General features: G+C 38.1%; 1 protein-coding gene across 28 annotated transcripts in view; it reads right to left on the bottom strand.

Moving 5' to 3' along the window:
- The window catches only part of Tmtc2 (Transmembrane O-mannosyltransferase targeting cadherins 2), a 740,743-nt gene that overhangs the window by 540,797 nt on the left and 187,604 nt on the right, over nt 1–12,342 (bottom strand). The window contains exon 1 of one of the 28 annotated variants that reach the window (XM_067766564.1): nt 5,272–5,369. The exons of the other annotated variants lie outside the window; for them this stretch is intronic. The gene's annotated coding sequence lies outside the window, so the exon portion shown is untranslated. Of the gene's footprint in view, nt 1–5,271; nt 5,370–12,342 lie in introns of those variants that run through there. 28 annotated transcript variants of the gene reach the window in all.

A 12,342-nucleotide genomic window follows, 5' to 3' on the forward strand; every position in this document is an offset into this window, starting at 1 on the left:
CCAATTGGCGCCGGTTGACAGAGAGAAGGAGCGACTGGCGCGCCTTGTTGGACGGCCATAACCGTTTAAACGGTTAAGCGCCAATTAAGTAAGTAAGTAAGTATATTTTGCGTCAAAAAACCAATCCAATCACCATGTTTCATTTTTTTTTCGTATTTGGTATAGCATTATGGCATTTTTTTCATTTTTCCAAATTTTCGATATCGAAAAAGTGGGCGTGGTCATAGTCGGATTTCGCCCATTTTTAATACCAAGATAAAGTGAGTTCAGATAAGTACGTGAACTATGTTTAGTAAAGATATATCAGTTTTTGCTCAAGTTTTCGTGTTAACGGCCGAGCGGAAGGACAGACGGTCGACTGTGTATAAAAACTGGGCGTGGCTTCAACCGATTTCGCCCATTTTCACCGAAAACAGTTATCGTCATCTAGGCTATGCCCTAACCAATGCTATTGGTAAATGTTTGTTCGACTTATGGCATTAAAAGTATTCTAGACAAATTAAAACAAAAAGGGCGGAGCCACGCCCATTTTGAAATTTTCTTTTATTTTGTATTTTATTGCACCATATCATTACTGGCGTTGAATGTTGACATAATTTTCTTATACACTGTAAAGATATTAAATTTTTTGTTAAAATTTGACTTTAAAATGTTTTTTTTTAGGAGTGGCGATTTGCTAATTCTTATTTAGAACACGTATAGTAATAGGAGTAACGTTGCTGCCAAATTTCATCATGATATATTCAACGGCTGCTAAATTACAGCTTGCAAAACTTTTAAATTATCTTCTTTTAAAAGTGGGCGTTGCCCATTCGAATTTTCTATTCTGCGTCATAAGGTAAACCCATCATAACCAAGTTTTATCGCTTTATCCGTCTTTGGTAACGATTTATCGCACTTTTTCGGTTTTTCGAAATTTTCGATATCGAAAAAGTGGGCGTGGTTATAGTGCGATTTCATTCATTTTAAACATCGATCTGAGATGAGTGCCCAGGAACTTACATACCAAATTTCATCAAGATGCCTCAAAATTTACTCAAGCTATTGTGTTTACGGACGGACGGACGGACATGGCTAAATTAATTTCCTTTTTCGCCCAGATCATTTTAATATATTGAAGTCTATATCTGTCTGGATTAGTTTATGCCGTTACATCGTGCCGTTATGCGAACAAAATTAATATACTCTGTGAGCTCTGCTCAGTCCCGCTTGATAACAAGAAACTGCTTATCCGAATTAAACACTTTTTTATTTCGGATTAGCCGTTTCTTTGTTATCAAGCGGGACTTTTACTTTGGCCTTAAAACATAAAAATGTGGATTTAGTTTTATTTCCGGACTTTTATTTTTAAAGCTCCGAGTTTAACTAGTTCTATCGGGCTCAAAAAATAAATAATCCGAAAATAATTTTTATCTTGATCCAAATATATTTAAAGTTAAAAATTAATAGTTTTGCAAGAATTTATATTATACAAGGAATAACAGCTTCAGCCCCTGGCTAAAAGTTTTTCCAACATTTACATATGTATGTACACACATATACATATGTACATTTTATAATAGTGTTACGAATATTAGCAACACTAAGGGGTATTGCCATCTCTAAGCCGATGCTAAGCAGTGACTGTATGCACATCCATAAATCAATCATGTATCTACATATACGAATAAATCATTATGTCTACAGATATGTACGTACACGCAGCAGAGAAAAGATGCAAAAACACATGCAGATATCTCATCTGAGATGCTCCCAAAAGTATGCAATTGTAATTGTGGAAGTGTCGCTCACAAATACACGCATATGAGAAGCTATATACGTGCATCTGTTGTTATAATTATATGGCGGTAAGTAGGTAAATTCTGGAAGCGCCTAGAAGATGCATCGAGGAAATCACATAGTATAAAAGCACCAGCGGCAAAGGCGCAAAAATCAGTTTTAATTAAGCACGCAATCTGTCGGGCAATAGTAGGGTTATTTATTGTGAAGTACTTTAATAAAGGCCATTTTGCATTATTAAATATTAGAGTTATTTATTCAACAGTTTAGCGATACGAGCATTAGCAGAAGGTTGCGAATAAGAGGATTTGCAAGTAAATTCGTTACAATTGGTGTCAGAAGAGGATCTGCTGAATAAATTCCGAAGATTGGGGATACAACTTGGACATGGCAAAGTGGAGTGAATTGAAGATCCAGCAGCTGAAGAAGGAGTTGGAGAGCCGTGGATTGAATAAAAGTGGCATTAAAATCGAATTTCAAGCACGACTACGAGAGACAATGGAAGCAGAAGGAATTCACTTGGAAGAGTATGTCTTTCCTCTTGATGGCGAGGAAACAACAAAAATTTAAGAGAAAAATGAAACATCGCAGACAGTTACGAGCACAGGCTTGAACATGATATTGGCTGCAATATCTGCACAAACAGCGACAGTAAGATCAATGTCGTCGCAAATATCATCCCATCTGGAAGAACAAAAGACAAATATAACATCAAAAATGGAAGAACAGAAGACACGTATTGTAGAAATGTCGTCAGAAATAACATCGAAAATTAAAGCACAAGAAACGCGTATTTCATAAATGTCGACACAGATTACATCCAAGATGGAAGCACAAGAGGAGCGCTTATCATTGCACGAAATCTGTCGGGCAATAGTAGAGTTACTTATGGTGAAGTACTTTAATAAAGGCCATTTTGAATTATTAAATATTAGAGTAATTTATTCAAGATTTTGGTGATTCGAACTTAGCAGAAGGTTGCAAATAAGAGGATTCGCAAGTAAATTCGTTACAATAGATATCAGTATTCTTAAATAAGATAACTTAAAGCAGTGTAGGACATAACAGTGTAGAGCACTGTTACACAGAGCTCGCACTAAAGCGAGTTTAGTGATTAGGTTAGGTTAGGTTTAAGTGGCTGCCGTCCGCATCGGAGCGGCACACTTAGGCCTTTATAGGACCATTGTGAAACCACACGGATTTGTTCCTATTCTCTTAGTCAAACCACTTCGTTGAATTTGTGAAGCTAACTAAGCGTCGTGTGTTGACCTCAGCTATATCAGTCAGATCTACGAGAAGCATCTTGCCCATAAAACGTTGCCTTCTTTTACCGAGCGCTGGACATTCGCAGAGTAGATGACTAAGAATTTCAGGCTCTTCTTCGCTGCCGCAGCTTCTACAATAATCATTAAATGGAGCGCCAATCCTCGCCGCATGCGATCCAATACAAACGTGACCAGTGAGAAGTCCTACAACTTAAGAAAGATCCCTCTTACGGAGGGTTAAAAACTTTCGCGATCTCATTCCATTCCGGCCATGTGAGTTTTGCCGTGCGGCATCTATCATGATGCCTCCACTTGGATCCGTCTTCCATAAGTAGAGCCTCTTTTATCTTGAGCTTGCAGGTGGAGAGCGGCATGTCCAACTTTTTCCAGGATGTCGAAAGTGAAAGGACAAGCTCATCCGCCATCTCATCACCAGGTATGCCCTTATGTCTCGGAACACATACCAGATGCAGAGTAAGCTGTTCAGCCCCCACGTTAAGTGATCTGCGACAGCCTACTACAGTGTCATAATTAATTGTGACAGAGTCAAGGGCTTTCAGCGCTGCCTGACTGTCTGAGAAATTATAAATGCGCTTCTGAGAGACTGCCTTCTAAGGCAGTCCACAGCGTCTTGTATGGCCGCAAGCTCGGCCTGAAATACGCTACAGTGATCCGGAAGGCGAAACGATCTTTGTATGTTCCATCGTTCCGAAAAGACACCCCGTCCTGTTGTCCAATTTAGATCCATCTGTGTAGATCTGAATGCTGTCAGTGGGCCAATCTGGGCCATTCACCCACTGTTTCCTTTAAGCGATGAATATCTCGTATACCTTGTTAAAGTTGGTATGTGGTATGCAGAAATCTGTCCATTCTGGCATGCAGAATCTGTCAAGAATTTCAGTATGGGTGCAGTGAGACTATGTGGTAATTTTCCTCAGCCTAATAGCTGCACATGCTGCATATTTTATGCCTACTATATCTATGGTAGTAGGTTCAGTATTACATTCATAGCCTCCGTTGGCGTTGTGCGAATGGCTCCGCTTATGCATAGTAGTGCAGACCTTTGCACCTTTTGAAGAGCAAGAACCGTCGAGGTGTAATTCAAGGCGCGTCACCATACCGCCACCCCGTATAGCAAAATTGGCCTAATTATGGACGTGTACATCCAATGCACTACCATTGGAGGACATACCCTATTTCCGTCCAATTGCCCATTAGATGTGTAGAGGGCAACCGTGGTCTTACGGATACATTCCGTGCAGTTTTGTGTCCAGTTCAATTTCTTAACAAGTGTGAGCCGTAGATAGTTGGTGGACTCACTTAACTTAAGCACTGTTTGCCTGCACCGGAGTTATACTTCCTCGTAAACAGCAACAGTTGCGTTTTATTTGGGTTCACGCCCAGGCCATTATCAGCGGCCCATGCTTCGACCCTTCTTAATTCCACCTGCATCACATCGCAGAGAGTTTGTGGAAACTTCCAACTTATCACCACGGCAAGGTCGTCAGCATATGCTATAACTTTACAGCCCCTCTCCTCCTCTATGTCCCTTAGCAGTTGATTTACCGCCAAAGCCCACAGCAGAGGGGATAGGACTCCACCTTGGGGATGTCCCCTACTGACGAACCTGCTCACCGATACCTCTGCAAGGTCTGCCTGTAGTACCGTGCATAGCAGCAATTGGTGCACAAGCTCCACCAGCTGAGATTCGATGCCCAGATCAGTCAGTACCTTAATGATCGAGTCGGGTTTGATGTTGTTGAACGCTCCTTCTATGTCTAGGAAGGCTGCCACGCAGTATTCCTTGAAAGAGAACGATCTCTCTATGCACGATGTAATTTCGTGTAATGCCGCTTCCGTTGATTTCCCCTTCATATAGGCGTGTTGTGCTTCATAGAGTTGGTCATTCACTGCCTCCCTGATATATATTTCCACCAGCCTCTCCAACACCTTTAGTTGAAACGAAGATAGACTGATGAGTCTGAAGTCTTTTGGTTTCGCGTGGCACGCTTTGCCTGCCTTGGGAATACATACCACTTTAGATCTTTTCCATGTACGTGGGATGTGGCTCAAGGCCACGCCAGTTAGTCCTGCATTCCAGTGGCTGTTGCGGTGGTATAGGTGTAACTCCGCCCGACCCTGGAGTTTTGAATGGTTCAAAAGATCGGATGGCCCAAGATATCTTATCTCTTGTAATTAAGTTTTGCAGTATAGGGTGCACTGTTACCTGTGTCGAGCTTTGTATATCCCCTGGTTCGTTCCTAGTCGCACCTGGAAAATGTGTATTCAGCAGTAGGTCCAGGGTTTCCTCCCCAGTTTCGGCCCACGAACCATCAGTCCTTTGCAAGCATCCTGGGGCCGTATTAGCCGATCTGGAAAGTACTTTAGTTTAGTGATTAAACAGAGGTAACTTTTGGTGTTAGTATATGTACAAGATGTGAATGGTGAGTACGGTTGCCATTAAAGGCACATTAATACCAAATTGATACAGTAGATGCTCACAAATTAGAACAACTTTGTTTTAGGGTTCTGAAAAATTCTAATTCCTGGACGTTTTTTTATTTGTATAAAACCTTGAAAACTGACCCAATTTGCATTCAAAAAAACTACAATGAAATTGTGTCTTATTCAATTTTATTCATAAAAACGAGAAAACATAAGGTAGCAAACCAGTACAATACATATCACATGTTTTTTTATTAAATAAACATAGTATATGTATATATATGCTAAACCAAAAAAGGATCAAAAAACAAAAACTCCAATTACAATAAATACATATATTTTTTCATTAAAAATACATAAAAGATCAATAGAAATACCTTAAGAAAGCTAACAATGAATCAAAAACTTCATTTTTAATATTCAGCTATGTGCAATGATTTTTTGTTAGCCTCATGATAGGTATTAGAAACAGCGTTTAAAGTTGATGGCTTATTCGATTTGATATAGCTGATTGCAGATGGCGCCATATCAAATTCTAAGGCCAACCGCTTCCTTTGAACACCCTTGTTAAACTTTTCCAAGATCTGAACTTTGGTTTCCAAAGACAAATTATTTTTCTTACGTTTAATTGGCTTTTCAGAGAATTACTTTTACTTTCAAAGAAAACAATGCCAAAGCACGTATCGAATTTCACACAAAAACTGTACAGAACCGCGATTTAACATTAACTTTTTCCAGACATTCTTAATTTACATTTCTTTTCGTCTAGATTTTCAGCTGCGAATTCGTAAACGACATCATCACAATGGATAGATAAAAACAATTCTGATTCTATAGTCAACAAGTCTTCGCCCACTGAAGATCTGACGTAGTTTTTCACGCGTTTTAAAACAAAACGATCTTTCAGCGCTACAATTTGCAATAGGAATTGAAACAAAAATTCGCAACGCAATGTAAACATTTGGGTAAGAGATATGCAAATTATCCTGTCTCAGCATTTTCAACAGTTCCAGCGGAGAATAATTTGAAATGTTCTTTTCGATGCGGAATGCCTTGAAAAAGAGCATATCACTTCCCAAATTTCCTCAAGATCTTGGTAGTAGTTGCTCAATATGTTGGATTTCTTACGTAATTCTTCATTGCTTACATGCTTCGTATCAGTGATAAGAGAAAATTTATCGCCCGAGACAAACAGAAGACTATATACTGCCTATTATTTGACGTGCGCCCAGACTTGACCTTCAGATTATATTCATTATGCAAGTACCGAGCTTACTTCGTTACGCCACAAAAAGTAGATCTATTGAGTTTTTGCTATTTGGGTATAATTTAAAAGAAGAGATACAAATATATATGTATATCATGTATTTTTTCTGCTATGAAGGTAATTGTGTAATACGCTCTGTTGCATGAAATGCAAACACTTTTAAATTCGTTAGCGTTATAAATGATTTATTAATGAACAGCTTTGAAAGAAAGCGCAAAAAGATAACAATTCAAATAACATTAGGTGCTTAAGTAAATCGACTGCTGAGTCTAATATCACTCTATTTCAAAACGCTTTTCAAAAACGCCCCACCTCAAAACTCTTTTCAACACCCTACATCAGAATTTTTTTCCGAAAACGCCCTGTCTCAGAATTTTGTTGAAGAACGCCCCATCTCAGAATTTATCTCAGCTCAAAATGTATTGAATTTATACCGAGATGAAACATATTTTGAAATAGGGCGTTGTTCAATCAAATTTTGCGGTAGGGCATTTTTGAATCAAATTCTCAGGTAGGACTTTTTTGAATATAATTTTTAATAGGGTGCTATTCCACTCAGCAGTCGAAATTGGATTGTAGAACGTAAAAAATTAATACATAAAATAAGCTACATTTTTTCATTAATTAAAAACTTCCGGGAATATAACATTCTTTGTTTTATTATCATTTCCGAATGAGAAAACTTTGGTTCTGTGGGTAACCAGTTCTTGAAATAGCGACATACAGTTGACCGTGAGAAAACACTTCACTACGAAGGTCTACGCCAACATAACTAAATGTTTCTCCTTGCGACTTATTAATTGTACTTGTATTAGTCCAAGTGTAATAGGCGGGTAATTCGGAGTAAAGCAAAGTCTTTGTAAAATCGTCAACTGACTAAAGGGAAAAAATGATGTCAAAGTAGTGTGTAGTGCTACCTGCAGTACCATAAACCCTTTGTCCATTTTGTAAGTGAACAGATAGATGTACAACCGTTGGGAATTGCTCATGAATTGAAAATCCCAGTAATCTCCAAATACCTTCTGATGTGCTTAAATATCTGCCATTAAAAAAATTATGCACTTCGTCCTTATTATCTTGAACGGAAAATGTCGCTACCTTTATTGATATACTTACAAATATATTTAATTGCTTGCACTGAATGACAGTACTCTACATTTATGTGAGCGGAAAAACATCTGGAATGAACGGGGCAATATGGGACGATCCATCGGTTGTCGACGTTGTCCCATTAGAAAGTACATGGGTATAGCCACCGTCCGCTGAAGACCTTCGTCTATATTTTGGATATTCATCTTCCCCGGTCTGCGTATGCTGTAGGAGCTCGTGTGGGCATCGTTTTTAGCAGGGATGCAACGTGGAAAACGTTAACAAAAACGTGATACTTTATGTTAGAATTGTGCTGGCAATGCTATAGCCATGGTTAAGCCGTAAGGTGGTAACGGCGAGCGGACATACACACAAACTCCATGTAATTTGTTTGTGTAATTCGTTGGTGGTAATGTCAAAAATACTATGAGAAATGTTCGTACTGTCAAAATTCATGAGAAAAGTTGCAATCAGCTTGGCTAATGCTTTCACCTTTAATGACTCCGCCATCAATCAGCTTTGCCAGCATAGTTTGAAATTAATATTCAACATAAACGATTTGATTTCGTTTTGATATGGCAGAAAACGAAACAAAATCATTTCGTTAATTTGACGTTCTTAACGTTAATAAACGAAACGAAATGACCTTGTTTCGTTTATTAACCTTAATTATCGTAACGAAATGATATCGGTTCGTTGGTTAAGCATGCCTGGTTTTTAGCATAGTCCATTCAACATACAGGGCGATGATAAATGATCACCCCACATGGGCCGTGGATATTTTTAGTAATTATATCATACAACATCGGAGCTTCGTCTTTATTTGGAATTTCCGCTGATATAATACGATCCATGTCATAGGGAAGAATTTTATATATTAGCCAAATTAAAATATGCGCGTGAAGTAAACCCCGCTTTTGCCATTCAACATTAAACATATCGCATCTAACTCTTCCAAAAATATCTTGTTTTGTAATTAAACTCATGAATTGGTGTAGTTTGATATGGAATAGTCTTGGCACAATGTCATGGTGCTCACTTGGCCGTTGATTAGGAAACAATTCGTTTTTGATTTCACTCCACTCTGGATTGCATGTGAATGTTAGAAATAAGTCAGGCCTTCCATAATGACGCACATGTAAGAGGGCGTCTTGTGTACGTTCATGCAAATATCGAGGCGATGCAGCAACTGAAGACGTCAAAATTACTAACTGACCAATATTTTCAGGATTGCAATCCTCGCTAACAGCATCCCTTAGACATATATAACTATTTGCACGCAACGTCTTTTGGTGTGCTCTTATAAAATTCAACCTTTTGGTCATCAGTTTAGCAGCCATGTCCACACAGTATCGGTTAAATGCATAAAATACATATGCATAAAATAACATACATGAAACTGTATTTTGTTGGTTAGGTGCCCCACTGCTTGGAGAAGTTTGCGGTATATTTATGCTGTAACCGTCCTCACCATTTAAAAAGATGATAAGGTATTGCAAGGGGTCATATGAAGGATGAATTTCTGACACACGATGGAGAGTGTTATCGTGGGACTGGCGGGGCCAGCATTTTCGTCATGTATTTTGAAAGTTGGCATGAAATTACCTTCTCTGATTTCATTACCGCCAAATGAAGTCATAGCAAAACATCCATTGTATTTTCTTATATTTTCTTTAAAATGACTGGACGACGTATGCTCTCCTGTATGCAGCGCTTTGATTGCCGGCGGAGGCTCACCGCTATTACTTAATTTGACATGACTCTTACTACAGCACATACCTGGTGTTTCATTTGGCCACTTCCTAGCCTTACAAAAAACGCAAATTTCACTTATGGGGCCAATTAAAAGTGGACAATTTTCCATATAATTCAGATGAAGTCTGTAGTTAAATGCTGACTTCAGACCAATCGCCCTTTGCCTGTTGTTCAATGCTCGCAACCTTTCATTTTAACTCTCTTGTAACAAACCAATATCAAAGCAAATCACATTTTGGGTTTGCATATAATGTGTGTTTCTAATCAACTTTACTACATATATAAGTACATATGTGTTGCTTTGTACGGAATTGACTGTTTTGATTTTCAGTGGTTGTCGCCATGAACGAATGACTAAAGATCCCGTAATGCCACAACCGTGTATTTGTAATTTAATCTAGGAAAAAATGACTGTCGGAATTGTCCACATAAAGGAGATAAACAAAACGAGGAGCAAATAATTTCTGTTGAAAACTCAGAAACTTGGCCATCTTAACAGACAACTGATGGAAGAGCCCCGCCTCCCAGAGACGTAAGAAGTCACTTCTGCAAGACTACAAAGAAATCCGTCACACAAGAAGGCTTATGAACCAAAAGAGCATAAAAAGGTTCTCAGAGTCATCTTCAAAGAATCGGTAAGTCCTATGAGGATAAATGTCCGCCGAACCTCGTTCTCAGAGTCCAATAACCGAAACTTGCAGTTGAGGAAAGCAGAATCTCCAGAGAGTTACTTTGGCGCAGCTTCGATCTGGATACCTGAATCATATTGACGACTGACGGCGCCCAATACTGACGCCTCCTACTGTGGAGAAAAGGACATTAATCTTTCGCAATTTTGAGTTTTGTGAACTTTTTATCGAAGTTTTTTGATATGTAAATTTATTACTTAAATTTAAATTTCCTAATACAAAAAATATCAATAAAAATCTAAGTCAAATAAATTTGTTTTTTGTTGTCCTCTTTTATTACATTTTACTTCATTTCAAACATACTCCAAAAGCGTGACGTCACAGCAGAAGTTTTACTTTTTGTTGTTGACTTTAATGCGAGATCTGTTACTTGGATCATGGGTTGTCGCAAAACAATAACATAGTAAACAAGTAAGGAAGGCTAAGTTTGGGTGTAACCGAACATTACATACTCAGCTGAGAGCTTTGGAGACAAAATAAAGGTCTAATTATACTTACAGAGCATTGCATGACAAAACAGTACATAACATGTGAACCAAAAAGCAGATTATACTTTACGTAGCGTAGATGATAGTCTATCTGACAAGGGCAAACACACACACACACAAATAAAGTTAGTATATAAAATATACGCAAACACACGCAAGCAATATGGTTTACTCTGAGAGTGATGCTCATTTTTCCACTCTTTGCAATAACAATGTTAACAGCTCGAAGAGTAGTGCACGGACTTACCCCTTTATTGGTAGATCTACAAACTTTTTAGCCCATTTTCATTTTCTACCACTTCTATCGCCAAAGACCGAAAATCTACCAACATTTCAATATATTCGCATTAAAACTAAATACCGCGATCATTAGGTAAACGTATTTAATTGCCGAGCACACCCAATTAACATTAAGAGGTGACTCTAACCAAATTAACCAATTTTGAAAAATTTGTTCACAAATTCAAACAAGAAATTAATTTGTTTATGAAATAAATGTAGTAAATGAGCACGCAAATATTTTCCTGCGCTATTTTCATCAGTTATTTGTAAATAATTTTGAACGAAAATAAAAAAAGTTTTAAGTAAACGATAACATGCCGAAGTCGGTTATTTTGTGACAGTATTTTTGGTACATTGGAAAATTGTTGTTGTAATTAGACGTTTCGGTAAATTTTCGTCATTATTTCAAGCTCGAAATACAGGGAAAAAGCAAGTATCATTTAAGCATAAGCTATGTATGTTTATACAAATTTATATGTATTTTCTTGTTTTGTTTACATGTTTTTTTAAAAGTGCTATTTCCGTGAAATGTGCCCTATTTGTTTTACAATAAATTATGAATTGTTTCGTACAAATATAAACTGTAGCTATTGTTTTCTTGGAAAAAAAATCTACAACTTCTATCACTATTTTAATTTTTCTTCTACCAACATCCTCTTTTTAAAAGTCCGTGCACTGACGAAGAGTGAGAAAGTCGCGCGCATTGTATGTATGTAGAAATCAAAATTCAACAGACTTTCATGCAATGCAATTCAATGCACTGCGTAGTCTAATCAAGTACACGCAAATCCTATTGAACAGATATTGTTTGTGAGAGCAATGTTGTTGTGCCCTGCTATGCTATGTAAGTACAATTGACCTTTACGGGAAATCACCATGTAGGGAAATGAACCTAGGGTAACCCTGGAATGTGTTTGTATGACATGGGTATCAAATGGAAGGAACTAAAGAGTATTTTAAAAGGGAGTGGGCCATAGTTCTATAGGTGGACGCCATTTCGGGATATCGCCATAAAGGTGGACCAAGTGTGACTCTATAATGTGTTTGTACGATATGGGTATCAAATGAAAGGTATTTTAAAAGGGAGTGGGCCTAAGTTCTATAAGCGGACGCCTTTTCAAGATATCGCCATAAAAGTGGACCAGGGATGACTCTAGGATGCGTTTGTATGATATGGGTAGCAAATGAAAGGCGCTAATGATTATTTAAAAGGGAGTGGGCCATAGTTCTATAGGTGGATGCCTTTTGAGATATCGCCATAGAGGTGGACCAGGGGTGACTCC

The sequence above is a fragment of the Eurosta solidaginis genome, chromosome 2 (assembly GCF_040869045.1).
Source record: "Eurosta solidaginis isolate ZX-2024a chromosome 2, ASM4086904v1, whole genome shotgun sequence".
Classification (NCBI taxonomy): Eukaryota; Metazoa; Arthropoda; class Insecta; order Diptera; family Tephritidae; genus Eurosta; species Eurosta solidaginis.